The sequence below is a fragment of the Pogona vitticeps genome, chromosome 13 (genome assembly GCF_051106095.1).
Source record: "Pogona vitticeps strain Pit_001003342236 chromosome 13, PviZW2.1, whole genome shotgun sequence".
In the NCBI taxonomy this organism is placed as follows: Eukaryota; Metazoa; Chordata; class Lepidosauria; order Squamata; family Agamidae; genus Pogona; species Pogona vitticeps.
The window spans coordinates 3,664,691-3,688,999 of record NC_135795.1 but is presented as its reverse complement, the minus strand read 5'-3'; positions in this window follow the sequence as shown (position 1 = coordinate 3,688,999).

The following is a 24,309-nucleotide window of genomic DNA, read 5'->3' as shown; positions in this document are numbered from 1 at the left end:
CTAAACAGATTTATAGTGCTTTCAAAAGTTGGGATGACCTCAACAGCAGCAGCCCAGTGGTGGGCAGTGGAGCTTTAAAGGACAGCAAGCCTGAGACTTAGATTGCCTGTAAACATCTTAATCATATTATTTCCCCCTCCGACTTCTTAAGCCTTCTCTCTACCATTCCTATTTGCCTTACCAGCATGAACTTAGTTGCATTGGAGAGTACGGAGCTTGGCCTTCTAGAATTACCTTATCTGCTCACTTCCACATGTAAACCTCTCCCTTCCCTGTCGCCCCCCCCCCAGGTCTCGCTCTCTCGGCAGTCATCAAAGCCCTTGCTTTTTCATCAAAACGGAGCATGTTAACCAAACCACCATGAAAAACTCGGTGGCTTCGCAGTCAAATATAAACCGCTGTGCAGCCATGCAAAACAACCCCTTGATAACCTTCGTTTAAAGAGAGAGAGCGAGAGGGAGGGAGCAGAGCAGAAAAGAAATTCTAGCTTGTTCCACCTCCCTAACATGACTTGCTACCATGTTATTTCTCAATTGTTTTGAAAAAAGCGACATGCCCCACCGAATCTCCTTGGAATCAGACCTTCAGTTTTCAGAGATGGGTTTGGTATCTCAGATCCTCTTTCAGGGTTAAGAAGAAGGTCTGAACTACACACGACAGTATCTTCAACACGGGTTTTAAAAACAGGGATGCTTAGAAGGTGTTCGCTTCCTTTTGGGCATGGCGGTCACCATAATCTCAGAACTGCAGAGCTGGAAAGGACCCTAAAAAAGAATAAGAAAGTAAGGACCCTATGGAGCATGGATTCCAGCCCCTGACAAGGAGGCCCAGTGAGGAATTGAACTCCCAACCTGAACCTCTGAGCTATCCAATGTCTATGTGCGTCCCCCACACACATAAAACAGCTCTAGGAGGTCCATATCTGGAGAAAGATCACTGGTCCATGGAGAAAATTTGCCTTGCGTTAAACCCTGTTCCCTTTAGATGTTAACACTCCTCAGGATTCTGCTGCTTGGGAGTTACGTGGCCAGGAACAACAGAGTGGATTTTTTGGCGGCGGGGGGGGGGGGAAGTGTTCTGGACCTCATGCATAATTTTACACCTGTCTATCAGAACCAGCCAGGATAGACCTGCTAGAGATGTACAGTGGTACCTCGCTTAACGAGCGCACCGTTTAACGAAGAATCCGCATAGCGACCCATTTTTGGGGTCACTAATATGATCGCATTGCGATGTTTAGATAGGCTAAACATCGCATTGCGATCATTTCTGCACCCAGCGGCCATTTTGGGAACAGCTGATCGGCAGTTCCAAAATGACCGTCAGGTGCAGAAAATGGCCACCCTCACCATTTTTGTGCCCTGCCCTCGCTTACCGAGGACACGAAAATGGCGGCGCTATGGAGAAACTTCGCAGAACGGTGAGTTTAAGAGCCATAGGAACGCATTAAACTAAGTTTAATGCATTTCTATGGCATTTTCCGTTCCGTAGAGCGATGTTTCCCCATAGCGACGGTTAATCCCGAACGGATTAACCTCGCTATGCGGGGCACCACTGTATAATGTAATGCATACCATGAACAAAATAAATATGAAGAACCCTTCTTCCTGTCTCATTATACTATATCACGGATTCATAGATTGAAGCCAACTGATGAGGAAAGACTGAAAGAACTGGGTACGTTTAGCCTTGTGAACAGAAGACGGAGAGGAGATAGGATAGCACTTTTCAAAGACTTGAAAGGTAAGAGGAGGGACAGGATCTCTTTGTGATCGCCCCAGAATACAGAACACGTACTAATGGGCGCAAGTGACAGGAAGCCAGCCAGCCAGCCAGCCAGCCAGCCAGCCAGCCAGCCAGCCAGCCAGCCAGCCAGCCAGCCAGCCAGCCAGCCAGCCAGCCAGCCAGCCAGCCAGCCAGCCAGCCAGCCAGCCAGCCAGCCAGCCAGCCAGCCAGACAGACAGACAGACAGACAGACAGACAGACAGACAGACAGACAGACAGACAGACAGACAGACAGACAGATAGATAGATAGATAGATAGATAGATAGATAGATAGATAGATAGATAGATAGATAGATAGATAGATAGATAGATAGATAGATAGATAGATAGATAGATAGATAGATAGATAGATAGATAGATATCATGGGTTTCTTTTCTGGTTATACTCAAAGCATATCAAACAACTGAGGTTCACCTAGTGAGACTCCAACTTTATTAACCAGCCATCCTTTCGTTTCAAGACAAACTGCTCTCATCAACCCAACATGGACACATATTGATTGCCCCTCCCCCTCCCACCCTCTGGGCCTTCTTAGAAGATCTGCGTCAAGCTCATTTTGCTTTTGGGCTGGTGGGCTCTCTTGGTGTCCTCTCTCATTAAGGGCTCCAGGCACATCCGGTCCCTGCTTCGGAGAGACAATGAATCTCTTGGTGACAACATGCATAATGAGGAGACTCTGTTCCTTACCGAGGAGGCTAATTAATCATTAGCCGAGCACTAGTAAATTTTCTGAATCACCAGTTTTTTGACAGACACGCTGTGAAGGCAGAAGCATGGCTGACACGACATCTCGTCGTCCCCCCCATCAGAGCGGGACGTCTTTTCCTCTTCGGATCCTGGACATCGTATTATATCATGGCGTTGTCGCTGCTGCTGTTGCTTTAAAATGCTGCTAACTGAATGTTTACTGCAAGGCTGGAAGAAAATGGTAAAAAGTCAGGGATCAGCTGCAATAAGAAAAGTGGCCATCAGGTGAGAAGGCAGACATTTTTCCACTTCAAAAATGGAGGAAGAGGAAACAATGCTATTTATTTATTTATTTATTTATTTATTTATTTATTTTATATCCCGCCTATCTAGTCAATAGACCACTCTAGGCGGCTACATGTGAGGGATAAGATACAATTAAGAGGTCTTTGGCGAACACACCTTTTTCAAGCCTCCATTCCTCAGGCAGAGGAACCGACCCTTTCCGTTCAAATGTCGGTTTTCAGTTCACTATTGATTCTGCTTGAAGCACAAAATTAACAGTTCAGCCCTCGGTTGATTACGCTCGAATGGCCAAAATGAGGTGCCTTTTGGGTCGGCAGAATAAAAGCAGTAGCAGCCTATCGGCGAGGGACAAGATCACCTTTTTAAAAAAATTCTGAAACGACAATTTAATTTTTACTGCGATTTTCATTACAAAATTAAAATCGGTTCCTATATACTTGACAAAGGCTTTGACTGAAAATACAGTAATTTATTACTGCTGCTGGTAGACTGATAGTCTACAGAAACATGTTAATTTGGGCAGTCGGTTCCACTGTAGGACTGCTCATGCCATCGGTTCTTGTTCAGGAGCCATCTAGTTGAATCCAACATATGGCAAGTCTAAAAGGATTTTGATGGTACAGTGGTGCCTTGCTTGATGATGTTAATTCATTCCAGCGAAATCACTGTAGAGCGAAAACATCGTGAAGTGAAATAAAAAAGCCCATTGAAATGCATTGAAAACCATTCAATGTGTTCCAATGGGCTGAATACCTGCTCATCCAGTGAAGATCCTCCATAGGGGCAGCCATTTTCAGGTGCCTCTCTTGCGAAAAATGCCTCCTAAAAACAGTGGGGAGCCATTTTGAGCAGCCAGCGGCCATTTTGAAAACCCAACGATCAGCTGTTTTGATCATCATAATGCGAAGAATCGGTTCCCGAATTAGGGAACCGATCATCCCAAAGCGAAAAAAAACCCCCATTAAAACATCATTTTGCGATCCCAATTGCAATCACAAAAACATCGTCATGAAGTGGATTCATCGTTATATGGGGTAATTGTTAAGCGGGGCACGACTGTAGGCATGATACTTAAGGGATGGTTTTACCAGTGTCACCTCCAGAAAGCTTCCATGGTTGAGTGGAGATTCAAACCCAGGTCTCTTGAGTCCTAGTCCATCATTCTACCTTCTACACCAATGGTTCCCCAACTTGGGTCACCCAGGGGTTCTTGGACTGCAACTCCCAGAAACCCTGGTCAACACAGCTGGTGGTGAAGGCTTCTGGGAATTGCAGTTCAAGAACCCCTGGGTGACCCAAGCTTAGGCACAATGTTATTGGCTTCTATCATCTGCTAGCAGGAATGGGTGCATGAGTATGTAATTGCATGTTTGGGTCTGTGAATTGAGAAAGAGAGATATAGAACCACCTCTGCTGAAATTTTTACTTGGCCAAAAAAATACTTTTCTTAAAATACTTTTATGAACAGTGTGCTGATGGTCTAAGGATTTTCCCCCTCTAGTAGTTCATTATCCTGGCACTGCTGCATGGTTATTTCAGGCTGGTTTCGTTGAATTCCCTGCCCCCTTCCCAATTAATTCCATTATAGTTCATTAACTGAGCTAATTAGAACATAGCAGAGGTAGCAACACAGGTGCTGGCTGAACTGCAGTTATTTCATTAATGGGACTGACATGGCAATGGCACCCGAATTGTTAATTTGATTAGCAATTCTTCTGCTCTCATCAGAAAGGTGGCATCTGCTGATTATGCTAATAATGCGTTCTCAGCTTGGATCTCTACTGCGCATGTGCAGCTAAGTTGAACACAGCTTTGACTATGTATCGTGTGATGGTTCCCAGTTTGAGAGTGGCTGGCAAATCTCAACCATGCGTGTTCTACCATATCCACAAACTCTGTTTTCTGCTTGAATGGCCTTGAGCATCCAAGATGACCCCTAACAAGAGGTTAAAACATGTTCAAACAAAGAGGGGGAAACAAATTTTGCCCATAAATTTCGGAATTATGTAGCAGCAACAGTGTAGCTTTGTGGGTTGGAAAACTAGGCTTCAGAGCCAGGGGCCAGGAGTTAATGCCTTCGCTATGCGTCCCTGCAGACAACCCAGGAGATAACAAAGAGCTCACTCATCCCCAGGGATGTTGGCAAGTCTTTGGATCCAAGTTTCAAGCGTGACTCTTTGCTCCCAAGTCCCAAGTCCCTACTAAAAACAAGCTCCCTCCCCCCCAAAAAGAGAGCATGGGTGCATTCCAGGTTGAGTCATTGGAAAAAAAAAGTCTGAGTCGAGTCACCAGTGCGAATTAAACCCAACTTGACTCCACTCCCCATTCCTGCCTGTTCCAACTTGCACATGTAGTGTTTCACCCCCCAAAATATTGGGGTGAGGCTCATCTCTGACCACGCATCACATCAGCACCTAGTTATTTCCGAGCTCTGATCGCAACACAACCCGTGCTGTCAACATGATGAATGTCGTATCGATGCTGTCGCAAGCAACACTGTATTATTTACCGGCTCAAAATCAACTGCTCTCTCTCTGTCTCTCATCTGGGATAAGCTAGTCTAGCCTGAGAAGGTTTCAAAGTTCTTCAGAACACTGCCCTCTCTCAAATGTCTCTTTTGAAGGTCTGGTTAATACCTCTGGTCCAGCGAGCAGCCTCTGTCTCTCTCTCCCCCCTCTTTTTTTTGTTTTTTCCTTCACTGACTATAACACTGTTTATCAGCAGCTGCGCATCAGAGATTTCGGCTCTGACCCGGCATCTGTTCAGCTGGAAGGAAGGAGAACTGAAATCTATAGGGCTCATGTCTGTGTAAAGAGGTTTAGGACTGGGATACAAATTACCAGCCAAAAATAAGCAGTAAGGGAGAGGGGTCGGGATAAAAAGGCCAAACATTGGCTTGTAAAGTCAACCAGAGAAAATTCATGTTGCGCTGGAAGAAGCCAGAGGACTAATAAGCAGGCGAGGCTCTTGATGACCTCTGAAGCGGAGCGTGAGTTTATATACATCTTGCGTCCGTATCGGTGGAATTTGCAAAAGCATCCTAGCTTGAACCTCAAATCTACGCCGGCTGACATTTTCTGTCTCTTGGAAATTGGCAGGCTGCGCTGCGGAGCCTAAATTTAACCCCTGGAGAATTGGCTGGATGACACCGGCGTTCTTTCTACATTCGCTTGTAAGTGTCGGAAAGCTAATTTAGCTGGGTTACCTCTGCAGGAATGGCGCCACCTCTGATTCGGTCGCTTGTTAGCGTCCCCCACATCCCCTGTCCTTTCCTTCTTGACGGTTTGTCCTTTAATAACAAGCCTTTTTTAAAATAAAAAAAATGTTGGGGAAGATGGTACTAATGAATATTTGAAAATGCCAAGCTATTCGGCACTTGAGGTGGGCATCTGAACAAGCATTGATGTTCTAAGTGACTTTTGTGAGGAAAGCCATACCTTTCCGGAGTTATGCTTTATTTTAACTACTTAACTCTAAGGTCACACATCTGCCCAAAGGGTGGAAGTTTACATGAGTGGATGGAATTAATCCTTCCCAGAATAAAACAAAGCACTCTCTCTAACTCACGGTTAGAAGGGTGTTTTGACATTTACTATCAAGAGTAGCTGATAGACATCAATTAAAAATTGATGGGTGCATTCCCCCAGAGTTTGGGAGCTCTGTCTGAAAATGGTATGATAAAATAATAAAATCCAGAGTCGGCCTGGGCTGTGCATCTTCCAATATCTTGCCTGGAACAGGAAAGGAATACAGTGGTGCCTCGCTTGACAAGGATAATCTGTTCCAGCAAAATCACTGTAGAACGAAATCGTCGTCAAGCGAAATAAAAAAGCCCATTGAAACGCATTAAAAGCCGGATAATGCGTTCCAGTGGGCCAAATACCTCAGCATCCAGCGAAGATCCTCCATAGGGTGGCCATTTTTGGTGCCTGTAATGCAAGGAATCCATCCTGAAGCACAGTGGGGAGCCATTTTACACAGCAGGCAGCCATTTTGAATACCCAACAATCAGCTGTTTTGATTGTCGTAAAGCAAAAAATCGGTTCCTGAAGCAGGGAATCGATCATCAACAAGCGGTTTTTTCCCCATTCAAGCATCGTCTAGTGATCGCAATAGCGATCGCAAAAACCTAGTAGTACAGAGATTTCCTCGTCTAACGAGGCAATTGTCAAGCGGGGCACCACTGTATTTGAATGTCCAGGTTAGGCAGACCATGGCCTAAATCCAAATTGGTAGTTTCAAATGGAGAAGAATCTATTACTAAATGAACAGTCAAGACTTTGGTAAATCCTTTTGCTTCAGCAGGTCCACTGTATTGCAGTGCTTCTGATTTTGTACAAGAAGCACACCGAAAAAGGTCTTCTCTTCCCAAGACTTCCAAGCAGATAGCTACTTCAGGAGAGGAATCACATGGAAACGCTCCCCGGCCTCCAGGAAATCTCCCAGAGTATTGCTTGAACGGACAAAGAGGTTGAAAATGCTTTTCCGATGGAAGATTGGTCAAATCCTGCACAGGATTCGCCAAGTCCTACACAGGAGTTAGCAACTCCTATGCAGAGTCCACATGGCAGGACATGAAAAAGGGAAATGGGTAAAAGCATCCTTTGAGGGATGTCCGAAAATCCGTTCTGAACAAGGAAAGTGCCACTGGGGCAAAACTGGAGAAATCATTGAGAAGGAGATGTTTAATGAGAATGTCACACAAACTCTGGATAGCTCAGCTAGAGGTTGGGAGTTCAATTCCCCGCTGTGCCTCCTCATCAGGGGCCGGACTCGATGATCCATAGAGTCCTTCCAGTTCTGCAGTTCTAAGGTTATTATTATCATTATTTAACTCTGGTCTACTGTCGTTGTGGCTCCCAACTGGTTTGGAAACCCAGGCATCCCAAAACCATTAAGATGTTTGCAGAAAAGAGACAAGACGCCAAGCCTCGTTTCGTTGGCAACTTGAGAATCAAGGCCTGTGTGGGAGAAGGCGAAGAGAAGCGGCTGAGATGGAGCCCTAAGGCTGCTTGGTGAGCTTCTCCCTATGATCTAGGCAAACGCAGAGAGCAGAGTGTCCATTTTTGCATTGCGATTCCATTTCTGGGCCCCACCGCTCCGAAACTTGTCCGTAGCGGAAATGTTCTCAACGCAGTGTAAATGAAGCAAGACAACTCAACGCTTCGAAACAGAAAGTTCAAGCAGCGCTCAATTAGAGGGTACATCCTCCAGCGCTGCCGTCTCCGAGCCCCTCGTTGGTCCTTCTGCACTTTTAAGGCTTGTCCATCAATGATTCACAATGCCATGAATAATGCATTTATATCACAGGCTAGGAGTAACATAAAATTATCTATAAATGTTTAATAAATATTCGGGAATGCTTTTGGTGCCTATGTTATAAATGATAAATAAGTAACAATACATTCCTCATGCAATATTGATGCTCGCCGGGGTTATTGTTATGCTATAAATGTTCAAGGGGGCATTACTAACGCCGTGAATGGAGTTATCAAGGTTACAGATATGTTCAGCAGGCGATTTATAATGTAACCTGCAACACGCGGAAAAGAGAGGAAAGGTAAGGAAATTTGTGGCAGATGTAGAACTGAGCACAGGGATCCAGGAAACTGTTTGCCTCAAACTCCATATCGATATAAACGTTATTTAGCCATGCCACAAACTCTTAGAGTGAAAGAGGAAGCTTAGGTCTGCTGTAAATCTCTTGTAAATTGTTATAAACAACTCACGGTGTGCGTGCCTGCAAAGTTGTGGGAGCTTTCTACAAACCCATGGCTGCCCGCTTAAACATTTGCAGAAAGGAAATCCAGATGTTGCATCTAGCACTGCTTAATTATGAAGCTGCAAAGCCTGTAGGAAGCAGCTCTTTGGCTGAGCGGCAGAAAAGGGGGAAATGGAAAGCAGAGATAACACGAGTGTTCATCAGGAGCCACTTATTTTTGCCTTCTCTCCTGCTCTTATCTAGTGGCTGTTGCCCGTTCTTTAAGAATATCATAATATTATGAATTTTCACCTGCAGTGTCTTGTTTTCCTTTGCCCTCCGCCTTGCTTATTCCTCTTATGCTGCTCTTTGTTTTTCGCTATGGGAAGCCTCTGCTTGCTTGCTTTCTGATATCAGGCAAAATCAAAAGGACAATAAAAATGTGGCACGTCAAAGGTAACTGCTCTATTTTAATGTGAGCTTTCGTGGAACATGATCCACTTCTTCAGATTTGTCCACTTCTTCAGATTTGTCCACAAAAGCTCATAATACTTTATGGTGTCACAACGTATTGGCCTTCTTCTTTTTACATTTTTCTTTTGGATTTGCTTGATATGATACTATAGACTAACATGGCTACCTCTTGTAAAACGTATTTACTGGTAGTTATCTCATAGGAATTAGACTTTTGGATCAACAAGCTCTGGAATATGGAAGAGAGGGTAATGAAGATAATGGATCTATTAATTAGTTAGTTAGTTAGTTAGTTAGTTAGTTAATTAATTAATTAATTAATTAATTCCTTCATCCATTCATTCGTTTGTTTGCTTGTTGAAATAAATATAAATATGAACACCTTTTCCACTGGTCAACTCTAGAAACTAATAAAAACACTGAAACACAATTATCCTTCAAGTTTTTTAGCACGATGGAATTTCACCTGATTTTCCCTCCAATTTTGCACATAAAAGTGAAAACATCAGGGAAAATAGAAGACAAAATTAGGTAGCAGTATGTAGAATCATTCACAGGGGACGGCTTGCAAAAATGCGTACACACTGTCAGACCTGTGAGTGATTAGGCAGAGAAACGTGTATGAGCTGATGCAAAAATAGGACTGAACAAGTTTGTGTTTAGGAAAAAATCTGGACGCTATAGAAAACAAAGATAGCTTCTGGTGGAATTATAGTAACCTGCATATTCTATTTTTAGGAGGTTTGGATAGGATGGACTTTGGGGTTGAATATCTGTCACTTAGCAACAGCCAATTGTTCCTTCTCGACTTCAGATATTCCCCCCTCCCGCCTTTTTACCCAGTCAGTTAGAGTCAGTTAGTGATGATAGTGCTCTGCGTATGTTGGGGTTTGACAGTTATGGAGTCAGCAGTTAGAGTCAGAGCGAAGTGGTTATGTAATCAGTTAGCCAAATAATTAACCAGTTAAGATCTCAAATTATATAACAAGTAAAATGTTTTGCCTGTTATTCTGATATATATGAAGATTTGTGAGTAAAATAGAATTTTTAAAAATTCTTTCTCAACACCAGAGTCTCTGACTGAATCTATCAAGACAATGTTGCCAGTTGAAGTAAAACTAACCAAACAACTAGGGAGACTTGTAATTATAATAATCTGCTCTGTAGCTCCCTGTCTGGATTTTTCTCCCCAGGGTAGCTGGAGGTTTTGGACCAGCAGTTTCCACACTCTGCCAGTAGTTTCATCTGTCCCAGTTAGTGGCAGGATATCAGTTTTCTTCATCTGGCTACTTAACAGAATGAGGGAAGGGCCTTGAGTGTCCTTCATTGCAACTTTATTTCACCTCTGAAGATAAAAAATCTAAGCTCTTGCACTTAATAAATAAAATCCTTCCTTTATGGCCACCCTAAACAGTAGAAGGAACCGCTTTTTCTAATAATGACACGTTAATGAATGATAAATTGTAGAGGAAATCCTATTGAAGTTCTTATGACATCTCCATTAAAACTAAATGAGTTCATCATTATTAAAGCTCGGACGATAAATAGCAAAAGAATTACCAAATAATTAGGCCATGATTTTACATTGTTACATTTTAAAGACTCCATATTTTATCTGCAAAGGAGCAGTGAGAAAGAACAGCGCTGGAGCAGCCACTCCACGCGCTGACCCTGAGGCTATGAGGTCAAGCAAAAGTAGAGCACACTGGAAGTCAGAAGGCATCTCAGCATCAGTCTTTCTTCCGGAAAAATGTAGGCCCGTGTCTTTGGGTCTACATTTTTGAACCAAGCAAGCTGCACTGCCAACATTCGTATATATAGAGTTTTCAAAATATGGAATCCGAATGCATTTTTCGAACTGCATTCAAAAAAAAAAAAAAGGTCCATAAGCCATGCTCATAGGCTCATCTGAATGCAGTTATCATTTGGATGACACACTTCTCCAGATTAATAAAATATGGATACCACATCCCAAGTGGTTCTTCCATATACAGTGGTACCTCGACTTACGAACTTAATCCATATTGGAACGGCGTTCGTACATCAAAAAGTTCGTAAGTTGAGGCAAAATTTCCCATAGGAATGCATTGAAAACCATTTAATCCTTTCTGGCTGTTTTTTGTTCTTATGTCGAGGTGCTGTTCGCAAGGAGAGGCATTAGTTCCCCTAGGAACTAATATTTATTTATTTATTTATTTGATTTATATCCCGCTCATCTGGTATATTTATACCACTCATTCAGAGCACGTTACCATCATCTCTCGAGACTGAAGGATGCCTAATCCTATTGAAAAAGAAAAGGACACTGAAGGGAACTAGTTTGCTTACTTTTGCATATGTCGATCTATATATGTTGGTGCAAACACAGAAGAAAATAATGTGAATAAAATAGAAATGCAAACATCTTACAGCAGTAGGGAAGACGGGCTCAGGAGACACCGTGGTTGCTACTCGGCCATCTGTCCACGTGGAGAAGTTTTCTCTTAAAAATTATAATAAGGCTTATTGAAGGTTTGGGGAAATGTTTATTTATACTGGCCAGTAGAGAGAGTTATAGACAGAACAGCAGTGCATGTAAAGACAGTATACAGGACCAAAGATAGTACATAGCTATGTAGGAAATACACAAAGGGCCACGCAATGAGTAATTTAAATTGGTATTCCTTTGAATATCCTCTTTCCCAGGATGTTCATTTGAAACTCTTACTGATGTGATCATTCTTTGAAATTCCTTCAGGAAGAAACCGGGGATTTTATCATACCTTTGCTAAAGGTAAGGAAGATACATATCTCTATGCTTCTCAGAAAATGGGCGTCTTCCCATGGTTAATGGAGTGACACTATATACTGGGCTTTGCTTTACATAAGAAATATATTGGCGATGCTTATATAATAGCTAAATCCTAATATATGTGGTTATATTTCAAAGTTGGAATGAGGGGGATCTCCACTCTCGGCTAACTGTTGATGGCTAACTGCAGTTCTCCATTATTGTGGTTCTTTACTTGGGCTCTCTGCAGATGGTGACAGCAGCCACGAAATTAAAAGATGCCTGCTTCTGGGGAGGAAAGCGATGACAAACCTCGACAGCATCTTAAAAAGCAGAGACATCACCTTGCCGACAAAAGTCCGCATAGTCAAAGCTATGGTTCTTCCAGAAGCGATGTATGGAAGTGAGAGCTGGACCATAAAGAGGGCTGACCGCCAAAAAAATTGATGCTTTTGAATTGTGGTGCTGGAGGAGGCTCTTGAGAGTCCCCTGGACTGCAAAGAGAACAAAACTATCCATTTTTGAAATCAAGCCTGAGTGCTCACTGGAAGGACAGATCCTGAAGCTGAGGCTCCAATCCTTTGGCTTTCTCCTGAGAAGACTCCCTGGAAAAGACCCAGATGCTGGGAAAGGGTGAAGGCAAGAGAAGAAGGGGACGACAGAGGACGAGATGGATGGACAGCATCATTGAGTCGACCAACATGAATCTGACCCAACTCCGGGAGGCAGTGGAAGACAGGAGGGGCTGGCGCGCTCTGATCCATGGAGTCACGAAGAGTCGGACACGACTATACAACAGCAACAACAAAAACCTTCATACTGGCCTTGGAATGGAGAGCCTTCAAGCCAGAGATCCCAATGAGATCAGCAGACTGCTGCCTGCCTGCTCTTCAGACAGAGAACGGTCCTCTTTAAGGTCGGAAACATGTCCGTTGCAATAGCTAACAGTACGACAGGATGTGACTTCCATCAAAAAACAGCCCAAAGGCTTCCGGTTCCCTATTCCTCTTAAAGGGGTCTATAAGATTAAATGCGTCCGAAACTTTACTTCGTAAAAACAACAACCCAAGGTTCCTTAGCTCGTACAAGTCTGAAAGAACACTTGTCAAGTTGCCTTCTAGACTCCAGGTATGCTTTCTTGTCAGTCTGGACCCCCCCACCCACCGGCTCATCCTGCAACTCTTTGGAACCATTTCCTGGCCCTTCCATGTTTGATATTCAGCACCAGCAGCCTCCTTTTATGCTGGAGGTAGAAGGAAACCGGGAAGGGGGGGGGAAGAGAGCGAATTTCACACTAACAATTACAAATCCCATTAATAATGGAACAACAGTTTACTGCTGGCATCGCTTTGCATTCGGTACGAAGTCAGCTCTTAGGGAAGAAAGGAAGAAAGAATGAAAAGGGGGGGAGAAGATAAAACAGCTGTAATTAAATTAATGAGCCCTGTAGGTGCCACAGGAAGGAAGCGGAGTCTCTGTATTCATACTGAGTCAGCTTTAAACCCTTTTTAACTGGAAGGAAGAAGAGAACTTTGCCTGGGATTTTGGGTTGAAGTTGAGGCGTGCCCTTGAGCTTCGCAACCGGAGTGAAAACATTTTCGGAGCGAAGCTATGCACCCACTGTGCCTCAGAAGGGCACCTTTCTGAACTTTGACATGCCCTGCAATTCACACACTCTCCTCAGGTCCTCTCCCATGCCAGAAATTAATTGGAAGCCTTCGCTGAACCTGAGCTGTTAATACAACCGTCTTAATCCAAGGGGCGAAGCTGACTGAAATCGTTTCCGGCTTAGAGACGGATAAACCGTGCTTCTCCTTCTCCTTCCACCCCCCCTTGTTTCTGTGAACTAGGGAGACATTTTCTGGTGGGTTCAACAAGAATTCTTGAACCTTCGGGCGCTGCTTTTGTGGAGGCTCTGCCCCTATGCGACTTGTATCAAAGTACTCAAAGGGTACAATTTGCGCAAAACGGTGGTGCGAGTGGGCTTGTTGGGAGGACCATCGGGGTCAGAAGCCGTGGATGGGTTGTTTGTATCCTCTTCATCAAGAAGCCAGTCCACGTGAATGTGTGCAGGCCTGCCTGTGTGTGCATGTTTTATTTCACAATGTGAAAGGACACTGTTTGGGCAGACGGATTTGTGTACACACTCTGGAAACCTGTATGGGGGAATCTGACCTTGTGCTGTTTGTCTCATTCTTGTGTAATCTTGCAGGAGAGAACCAACTCACCATACGCTATCCCATTGTCTTTATAGCCTTTTTTGAATAAAGATGGGTACTTATTTTACTGACCTCAGAAGGATGGAAGGCTGAGTGAACCTTGAGCCGGCTACTTGGGATTGAACCCTGGGTCACGAGCAGAGTTTTGACTGAAGTGCTGCAGTTTAACCACTGCACCATGAGGCTCCTACGATGAGAAGGGAGAATTTCAACAGAATACAGTTGCTGAAATCCTATTGGTGTAACTGTGCTTGCTGAAGATCGACCATGCCATCAGCAGATGGAAATTAAACAATTCCTACTTCTTTCCCACAGCTCCCATGTAATCCCTTTTATCACGTGGAAGCTGTGGGGGCCATTGGAGGAAGCATTTAATTATCAAAAATCACCCACTCCTGCTAATGTCATGATGTTAGTGAAAACTTCAGTGTCATGTATTGCCCGGAGATGGTGACAAAAAGAAGCATAACATTTGCCTCTTTGCTAAGCAAAGGAGAGGGCCTTCTCTTTGGCTCCTCCTAGACTTTGGAACTCCCTCCCACAAGAGGACATTCAGGCCCCATCTTTGCTGTCCATTGGAGTCAAAGACCTTTCTCTTCAGGTGAGTTTTCCCTTAGTGATTGATTGTCCAGGATGGGTTTTGAAATGGAGTGTGGTGCCTTATTGTTTTTAATGTGTTTCTGGTGTTGATTTCATTTACCATTTTTTAAAGTGTGGTACTTGTTTAATCCTGCCTCCTCTCTCCCTGCGTGGCCAGTTAAAGCAAATGTATTTAAGTAAAGGTGACTTCCCCGGTGCAACTTCACCGAATTGTCAATCTGCAATTTTCTCACCGAGCATTCACGCCCTACACAGATCTTTCTCGTATCAGATCCAACCAGCTCCATTGCTTCTGTCTTGATCCAGATCCTAAATCATAATTCCAAGGCACCCCATTCATTTCCGGGGGGTAGGGGAAATGATGTGACCCTATGGGGTATTAGAGCATTACTTTTTCACTTTGGTCTTCCTTCCATATGATCCATTTGTCCTTGGAGAGAAACGAAGGGTGTTCTTGGAATGAAATTGGTTCAGCAAAGCAGAAGAGTTGCTTCCCTTTTTCGGGAAAAAAAGAATTAATGGAAGTTTGAGATTTAGAAGCAAGTCTTCGGTGGTAATTCATCCACTTAAAATGAACAGTAATATTTTCATTATCATGTTAATATTTTAATGGGCCCTTTATGGTACTATGTGGAAAGACATAATCTAGTTAGGGGAATGTCTTCATCCGAAAGAAGTCATTTGAACATCGTAGGAGTATTAACAATATGAGACCTTTCTACACGCATCTAAGACATGATGAAAAAAAAATCACGTTTTTAGTGAAAAAAAGAGAGATGTGTTAGTCGAAAGTCTCTTTTGTGTAGGTGGGCACTTCAAAACGTTCCTGTTGAACATCACAATACAGAATATCACAAATATTTGCATGAATTTCAAACCATTCTAATACCAATCTTTCAACTCTCAGCACCGGAGAAAAAAATCTGTGTCGTTTGCATTTTAATACGAACTGACCAACTGCAGATGCCTTAAACTAATATGAGGATGGAAATGTGACCGTCCTTTGGTTTTTCTCATTTCGAGCATGGCAGCGCAAGTCTCCCATCGAATGCGCAGGGAAAAACTAGGCACAAAAATGTATACCTTGCGGGAATTTGCATACCGAAATACATTGGCCAGGAAGAAAGCACACAAATATAGATTGCTTTTTTAGCGCACAGAAATAAAAAATACATTGTGAAATGGTACAGAAACAAGTCAGAGTGACCTTGTTATTTTGAGAAAAGCAAAGTTATAGAAGCAAAAAGAACACCGTTGTCTGTTCTTAGTTCCCTGGGCTGTTGTCATTTTGGCTATCTAAGTTTACCTTTGGTTGTTGTGGGTTTTTCGGGCTTCTTGGCCGTGTTCTGAAGGTGGTTTTTCCTAACGTTTCGCCAGTCTCTGTGGCCATGGGCATCTTCAGAGGACAGCAAACTGTTTGACAGAGCACAGTTTGCTGTCCTCTGAAGATGCCGGCCACAGAGACTGGCGAAACGTTAGGAAAAACCACCTTCAGAACACGGCCAAGAAGCCCGAAAAACCCACAACAACCATTAGATCCCGGCCGTGAAAGCCTTCGCGAATACATTAAGTTTACTTTTACTCCCTCTTTACTGAAGCATGTTTAGATCACCGGGAGAGGTCTTTCTCTCGGTCCTATCACAGATTCCCCTCATTGGGGGGGCACAGAACAGGGCCTTCTCTGTGGTTGCTCCCAATCTTTGAAACTCCCAACCACAGGTGGCCAAATTGACCCCATCTTTGCTGATCTTCCACCAGCTGGTGAAGACCTTCTTCTTCAAACAAGCTTTCTCTTAATTATTGCCTGCCGGTTGGGTTTTTTAATGGATGGCTGTGCCTTATTGCTTTGAATATGCTTTGGGGTTGCTTTTGTTTACTTTGTTTTAGTGTGGTATTTCTTTGATCCATGTTAGCATTTGTATACTAACTGTTTTTAGCTTTCAGTATTGTCTTTTAATTATGCAATCTGCCTTGGATCCCTCTTAAGGAGAAAGGCTGGGTAAAAATATTATTAGGGAAGGAAGGAAGGAAGGAAGGAAGGAAGGAAGGAAGGAAGGAAGGAAGGAAGGAAGGAAGGAGGGAGGGAGGGAGGGAGGGAGGGAGGGAATCAACCAACCAACCAACCAACCAACCAACCAACCAACCAACCAACCAACCAACCAACCAACCAACCAACCAACCAACCAACCAACCAACCAACCAACCAACCAACCAACCAACCAACCAACCAACCAACCAGCGAATGATTTTACAAAAGGCATCAATGAAATTAATAAAGCTTCCAAATCCAGGAGCACTGGGGTTTCTAAGTCACTAGCATCTGCTCTTATTAAAAATGACAGCTGATTAGCAAATCTGAAGCTCAGGCTGAAGAGCGGTGCTAATAACGTGGAATTAAAATTTACGTCTTCTTCCAATGTAATGAAGATCATTAAAACGGGAGTGATAAAACTCTTTGATTAACCCGCTTTTCTATTCCGTGCAGCTTCTACAGCACAGATTTAAATGTTCAGCCTTATAAACTCCTAGCCCCAATAATCTGATGTGAATATATCCTAATTTTAAAAAAGCAAAGAAATTGTGGAACACAACGAAATGAAATCCCCTTATATACTCCTTTCTTTTTTATGTTTTTCATGGGCAAAATAAAACAAAATTTGGGGGCAGACAGAAAAGACACAATTGCTGAAGGCTCATGGTGCAGGTCCTATTCTTTCTTGATAGCGCCGGTCTGTGCATTATCCCAGAGACACTTTTGGTTTATTGCTTAATTAGCTTGTGACTAGAATAATAATTTTATGCCATGAGGAATGTACGGCCCCTGCTCAAAATGCTCACATCATTCCAATTAGGACTCATTGGGCTTGTGCTTCTTTTATTACTGAGAATGAGAATGAGAGAAAGAGATAGAGAGAGAGAGAGAATACTTTAATGGATTTGTCTTCTTGATGTGAAGAAATGAATGAATCAGAATATTATCTTTGGCAACAGATCATAGAATCATAGAATTACTGAGTTAGAAGGGGCCTCTATAGCAATCAAGTCCAACCCCCTTGTTCAAGGCAGGAATCCAAATCAAAGCAGGTCCGACAGAGGGTTGTCCGATTTTCTCTTGAAGGCCTCCAACGTTGGAGAGCTCACCACCTCCCTCTGAGGTCATGGGTTCCACTGTCATACTGCTCTAACAGTTAGGAGATTTTTCCTCATATTCAACTAAAATCTGGCTTCCTCTAGCTTAAGCCCATTATCTTGCACTGGGGGATGATTGAGACCAGATCCTCTGCAGGACTCCCTTTCAAATGTTTCAAAAGTGCTATCCCATTTCCCCTCATTAGTCTTCTTTTCTCGAGGGTAAGCATGCCCAGTTCTTTCCATCTTTCCCCCCTAGGGCTTGGCTTCCAGTCCCCTGATACCCCCCATTGCCTTCCTCTGAACTTACTCCAATTTGTTGGTATCCTTCTTCAAGTGTGAGGTCCAGATATTTTCAGGGATCTGACATGACTGATTTATCTTCACTTTTCAATCATCACCTTTATGTCACCACTCCATGTTTAACAGGCTTAATAGGGGAGCATCTCCTCAGTTGATTAAAACATCTACATATAATTTACATTTGTTTTGAGAAGTAAAATTGATCAATGCTTGCTGGAAGACCATATCCCCCTTCTGGGTTTTAAGATCATTGGTCATGTGATCCTCACAGTTACACCTGGTAAAGACACGAGAGAGAGAGAGAGAGAGAGAGAGAGAGAGACTTCTTGGTAGCTGCTCCCACCAAGCAGTCATGGTAGCTTCTGATGTCCTTCCAAGGAACTTCCTGTTCAGGCTGATTGTCAAGGAATGGGTTTCAACAGGGCATGTTCTATTTTCATAAAAACCTTTTCCATGTGCTCATGTTTGCTTTAAATAGTTTTTTTTAATCACTGGTTGTTTTAACGATGATATGTTTAATTGCTTTTAGTGTTTTTAAATGGTTTTTGTTCACCAGTGGCTTTAATGATAATAAGTTTGATTGCTTTTAATTGCTTTAAACCGTTGTTGTTAACTGGTTGTTTTAATGATAATAGGTTTGCTTGCTTTTTAATATTCCAATTAATTTTATTTCTTTAGCTGCCTCTGTTTTTGGGATGCTGTAGGCCATCCTGAAGCTGTTCTCCAGGACAGTCCTGCCTGTACATAAGTAGCACAGTCAAAATTTCCGGCAGGAATCAACTCTGCCCAGCCACAAGGACCAGTGATCATGGCACACAAAAAATTAGCTAACACCCATCAATCACAGTGACAGATCATCTCCCCCCTTATCACAACAATACACCCATAACAAAAAACACCCTGATCACCATAATCGCCCAATCTCCTAAAAAGGACAAAAAACTGATCCCACAGCTACAAATACTCAACAGTCCCACACACTACACCAGAACACAGCCAGAGTTCTAACTCCTGTCCTCTGAAGATGCTGGCCACAGAGAATGGTGAAACATTAGGAAGGAAAACCTCCAGAACACAGCCAAATAGCCTGGAGAACCTACAACAACCATCAGAAACATCTTTATTCAGACTTGGTGAACACAATGGCAGACAGAATAGGGCTCATAAGTATTTTTGCAGTCCCAGACTGGATAATACCTGAATAAACATCATGGTGGCACCAATCCGGGGAACCTCACTATACATACCTATTTTTGTAGTTTTAAAATTGTGGTTTTTAGGGAAGAAATGTATCTTTTATAGACATTGTGGGACTTTATACACCAATGCTGGAGATAATGTTGAGATAATATTCAATGGTTGAAGAGCAATCAGCCGGCATTACAGGATAGCCATAGATTTCAGAATCAATGAATTCAACCATAGGAATGGGATTACGATGCTTGTTTTATTGCTTCAGTGTGCCTCCAGTACAGTGGTGCCTCGCAAGACGATGTTAATTCATTCCACGAAAATCGCTGTTAAGGGAAAACATCGTCTTGCAAAACATTGAAATGCACTGAAAACCTGATAATCTGTTCCAATGGGAATGGATTGTCATCGTAAAGCAAAAATCGCCCATAGGAAACATCATTATACGAAGTGCAAGATTGCTCCGAAAACCTCATCGTAAAGCGAATTCGTCATTATGCAAAGCAATCGTCTAGCAAGGCACCACTGTACCTTGCCGTGATGTGCAAAGGTGTTCCTTGACCTGTTTTTCCATGTTCTGTCTGTCTATTGTCTTAACTGCTCAAAAAACCCAGTTACTCCAAATATATATATTTAAACCACATCACACCTATCAATTTCAGTGACGTTCATATATATTCCTACATGCACAGCGGTAATGAGAACTAAACAAAATCCATCAGGGTTTTACGATCCATGCAAGGAACACAATTTTATATGTGTATATTTATGCATGTGTACACACAAATACATGCATACAACCCATTCAAATGTAGGGAGGGGCACCGAGACATTCATATACACAGACACACAGAGAGACACATATATATTCCATTTTGGTAGCTTAGGGCGGTTTGAACATAACACTCTTATCATAGAGTCACAGCTGTAGGAAGAATCCTTTAATCACAAACTTCCTCCTTGAAGAAGAATATAGATTTATGACCAGACTTTGGGCTCCTAAGTGAGCGAGGGAGATTGCCAGTAGCTACTGTACTACTTCCCATTGGCTGTAAACAGCTTTAATCTTCTTTAGCTGTCATTTTGAAGTCAAGGGATATTAGAGTACAACATAATTATGCAGTTGTGAGCAGAAATATCCTTTTTTCCCCCTAAAGGAAAATTTTAAATGCTTCCAGACACACACACAAAAAAACCCTTCTTTGCCAACAAAGGCTTGGTGGCAGTTCAGTTCGTGGTCTTTGTTTATGGGATTCTGTTGTTAATTGCGAAAGTGAAGTAGATGTTGGGTTTTCTGCTCCTTGTAACAATTTCCAGAGGGGTAGCCACGTTAGTTGGTTGCAAGAAAAACAATAAAAAGCAAAAACAATGGTAGAAAGCTTATGCCATGATCTGTATGGATAAGGGTGGGATTTTCAGGTTTTTTCTGGCTATCTATCCAATAATTCGCCATTCTGCAAATTTGACCTGAGTTACACAAACCTTTGTTGTTTGGTCCTTAAGTGGTGTCCGACTCTTTGTGACCCCATGGACCAGAGCACGCCAGGCCCTCCTGTCTTCCACTGCCTCCCAGAGTTGGGTCAAATTCATGTTGGTCGCTTCAATGACACTGTCCAACCATCTCTTCCTATGTCGACCCCTTCCCCTCTTGCCCTCACTCTTTCCCAACATTAGCATCTTTTCCAGGGAGTCTTCTCTTCTCATGAGATGGCCAAAGTCTTAGAGCCTCAGCTTCACAATCTGTCCTTCCAGTGAGCACTCAGGGTTGATTTCCTTCGATATGGATAGGTTTGTTCTCCTTGCAGTCCAGGGGACTCTCAAGAGTCTCCTCCAGCACCACAATACAAACACATCAATTCTTACTATAATATTATTGAGCCAATTATCCCCCATCTTGTAACTTGGGAGAATAGGCCCGAACCTGGAAGGTTTAAGGCTTAGCTAGGCCTAGCTCTGCCCAAGCTTCCTTTTTCCTGGTTTAGTGCTAGCTGGGAGCTTTCTTCCTGCTGAATTGCTTCCGCCTTCAGATTTCTTACCCTCTGCATAGTGAACATTGCTTCTGGCAAACAGTGCGATCTGGTCTTACGACCACTCTAGCTGCCTAGAGTGGTCATAAGACCAGATAGGCGGGATATAAAACAAACAAACAAACAAACAAACAAACAAACAAACAAACAAACAAACATAGACAGAAAGAAAAATGAAGGAAGCAGGGCTTAAACTGCAATAGTAACTAATTTTTATGTGTCATTGAGTCAATCCAAATTTGGGTGATCCTTGCCAAGTCTTTCCAGTTACAAAGCACTCAGAAGGGTTTTACCAGTCCTTCCATCTTGGTAGCACGCTGGGAGCATGTAGCTCGCCCAAATCTACACAGGCTGGCTCTTCTCCTGAGAGGAGCGGCAGGGAACTGAACTCCCACCCGTATTGCTCCAACCCACAGAGCTATCCAGCCAACAGGCAAATCTAGACATGAAGCAAATTACTGAACAGTGTGAGGGTCCTAGAAAATGACTCCTAGTGAGAACTACCATTTCTCCCAACTCTGTGGAAGAAGGGGTTTTGGAAGGTGATCTCTTCAACCACACTGGTTCCCCATGTTGGGTAACTCTGGTGTTCTTAAACTGCAAATCCCAGAAACCTTGGCCAGCGTAGCTAGTGTTGAAGGCATCTGGGAGTTGCAGTCCAAGAACAGGTGGTTTGACGTAAAGTTAAGAACCACTGCGTCAAAGATTCGGGGACAACCAAGTACGAACGAGAAAACTCATGTCCTGAGGTTACTTGTCAGTGACACAAGACGGTAGAAAGATTGGCTGACCATAAGAAGCTTCTGGGTTGGCCAGAAGGGCTGAAAAGACAAGGAACCTAGTCTTCCACATTTGGGAACATGGCAGCAAAGCATCTTTTTATTGATGGCTGAGACATTTTTTTATTTTTTTATTTTCATAAAATAAACTAAAATAAAAGCATCGGCCCATGACCTTGTAGTCTCAAGATTAGAACACATATTTTGGGTCAATATTTGGGTACATCTAGCCCAGTCTTAGACACTGAAAATGATCCCATTGGCAGTATGTTAATGATTCTTTGTATCTGACGTGGCTGCCGACAGCAGCAACTCTTGGGAGAGATATTATTTTCAATGATGGATTGATCTATACTGCATGACCTGGTCTCACTAATACATGCCATTTTATTGTCTTGGTTTCCAGAGAGGCAACTGGCTTGATTAATGGTTTCCTGGGGTTCTGTTTTCCTCCTGATAAAAGAGGGGTGGCGAGGAGCGTAGCAACTCCGATCTACCAAAGAGTAGTTCAAATGTTCAAAGCAACCTGCGAGACCTTTTCCGGATTGTCCATCGGATGGCAATTTTGGAAGATTTGCTGCTGGCATGTAAATAACTCTTGCTATTGTTCCTTGAAGCAGAGGAAGGAAAATAGCCAGCTTTCAAACATGCCATAAAACAGACACACTAGGAAGTGAAGTTGTGGCAATGGGGCAAATTGCCCCACCCTGCATGACAGTGGCTGACTCAGTCATCACCAACATGATATGTGTGCTGAGTTATGGGTTTCTGCCCCCTTTCATAAAACTTGCTTGCATTATAGAAACATAGGCAGCTGCCACTTATGAAGTTGACTTATTGGTCCAACTAGCCTAGATCGGTTCTCCAATTTGCGCATAATAGGCTAGCATAAATTGTAAATCAGATTTGCTTGGATTGGGATCCCTGCCTTGAGCAGGGGGTTGGACTTGATGGCCTTAGAAGCCCCTTCCAAGTCCATGATCCCATGATAATAAAATGTCATTATATACGAGGACTGTAGGAAGCTTCCTTAATATGAGGCAGGTTATTGGCCCTTCTGAGCTAATATTGTTGCCAGTGACTCAAAGGAACCTTGAGGGTTTAATTCATACCTGGAGATGGTGGTCTCTCCTCCAAAGACTGACCAGGCCAAATCCTTCTTAGCTAGTGCAATTTCATGAGATGGGTGTATTTGGGGGAAAAGCCTCCCTCCATCACAGAGAAGCAGATTTTTAAAGATCAATTAATGGACCTTTTGCTGACTATTTTCATACTTTAGGAAGAGCCGTCGTTCCAATGGCACACAATTTTTTCCCTCGTTTGAATTTCTGACAGTAAACTCCATGATCAGTTGATCATCCTCGCCCATCTGTCTGCTGGTTGACACCGAGCGCCTCAGAGCTTCTGTGTCTTTTCCCCATTTCATTTCTCTATCACTCGGTAACTTGTGTTTTCCTCCGAGGTCACCCTTAAAGGTCCGCGTGTTGTGTTTTTCATTTCTGCCTTGTCAGGAAAAACTTGCCAGTGCATCTATCAAAGTAATCATGGGGTCCTGATGCGGGACTATGGTTCCTCTCACATTTTTCATTACCGGGTAATTTATTAATATCCTTCGGAGCAACACCAGATTTATCTTGATAAAAACAGCTATTGGCGATGACACTGCGTGTCGAGCTCAAAATGGACGCCAATTCTTCAGTGAGGAAGTGGACTCTCACCTTTGGCCAACCCTTTAACTTCACGCCAGGTTTAAAGAGGCTGTTTTCGCCGTTGGCAAGCCTCACAACTTCCCCCTCTATTTTGATGAAACTTGACCCAGAACACTCTAAACAGAGGAGAGGGGGCATGTATGCATTTCCTGAGCTGTCCATTGTGAACTTCTACCACAGAAACTGAGCAGAAATAAGAAGTAAGTCACTTTGGTTTTGAAAAGCTGTGCTGGGCCTACAGACATGCACTGTATGATGTTGATGATGATCTTAGAACTACAGAGCTGGAAGGGATCCATCCCCTGTCAAGGAGGCACAGTGGGGAATTGAACTCCCAACGTCTGGCTCCACAGCCAGAGACCACAGCTATTGAGCTATCTAGCAGTTGGCTGACTGGTTAAAGCAATGCACTGTATGCAACCTATTACAGTGGTGCCTATCTTAACAATGTTAATTCGTTCCAGCGAAATGGCTGTAGAGCGAAAACGTCTTAAAGCAAAATTTAAAAAATCCATTGAAACGCATTGAAAACCGTTCAATGCATTCCAATGGGCTAAAAACTCACCGTCCAGCGAAGATCCTAAATACGGCGGCCATTTTCGGTGCCTGTATAGCGAGGAATCCGTC